Below are 1,163 nucleotides of genomic sequence, written 5' to 3' on the forward strand. Positions count from 1 at the left end.
ACACTCATTCTCAAGGAATAGGACCGCCCGGAAGCGCTTCGACTGGAAGAAAAATAGGACAATAGTTTCTTAATTATGAATGACCATGACCAAAAATTAAATCAATGACTGATGTCAAGTTGATAGATTTCGACGTTTACGTTCCTTTTCCTTTAGGAAAACTACCCCAAAAATTTGACATGGACAAAAGAAGAAAAAAAAATCTCTCGAATATGCTTTTCAATATATGACCTGGTATACTGCTCAGTGTCACTGATATATGGCAGTGTCATTCCAGAAACACGAACCAGCGAGCAAACAAGCAAGCAAAGCCACAAAGGACGAAACAATTGAAAACTTTGTGAAATAAAAGCATGCATACATTTGCGTGTATGTTTCCGTCGTAATCGTTTTCTGTCATTTTCAGAATCAGCCTAAGGCTGTCTTTTCTTTTAGGTCTGAACGAATGGAAAAAGTGATCATTGATCGATTTATTACTGTCTTCATGCCGCAGGCGATCACGCATGAACGAACTCTTTACACATCACTTGACTGTCCACGTGAAAAATATACGTTATCTTTCTCGAGTGTGTTCATCATCAAATTCATAATTTCCAGTCTCAGCCTGCCTGGCTAGAAAGTCGATGATAATGATACTGACATAACACACACACACACACACACACACACACACACACACACACACACACACACACACACACACACACACACACACACGCAAACACACGGGCGCGCGCGCGCACGCACGCACGCGCGCGCGCGCACACACACACACACAGAGTTTACTTGTGGCGGTTTACTTTGTTATATGAGGGGGTATGTGAATGCTACTGTGTATTTCATTATCGCGCAATTCTAGTATGAATGTATCTTAAAAAAATTTTTTTTCTATGTTTCTCCTCTCTTTTTCCCCTTTCCTTTATTATCTATATATATATTTGTTTTGTTTATTTTCTATCACCTAGATCGATTGATGTAAAAAAAAAAAAAAGCGTTGTTGCTTATTCAATTACCATTCTGAAATAGAAATGTTGACTTGACACACAACACAGAGCCTTTCTTCTCCATCACACACAACCACAGACACGCACGTACAACTACACGCACGCACGCGCACACCACACACACATACACACGCACACACTCACTCACTCACACAGACA

This window comes from Babylonia areolata, chromosome 11 (assembly GCF_041734735.1).
Source record: "Babylonia areolata isolate BAREFJ2019XMU chromosome 11, ASM4173473v1, whole genome shotgun sequence".
Taxonomy (NCBI): Eukaryota; Metazoa; Mollusca; class Gastropoda; order Neogastropoda; family Buccinidae; genus Babylonia; species Babylonia areolata.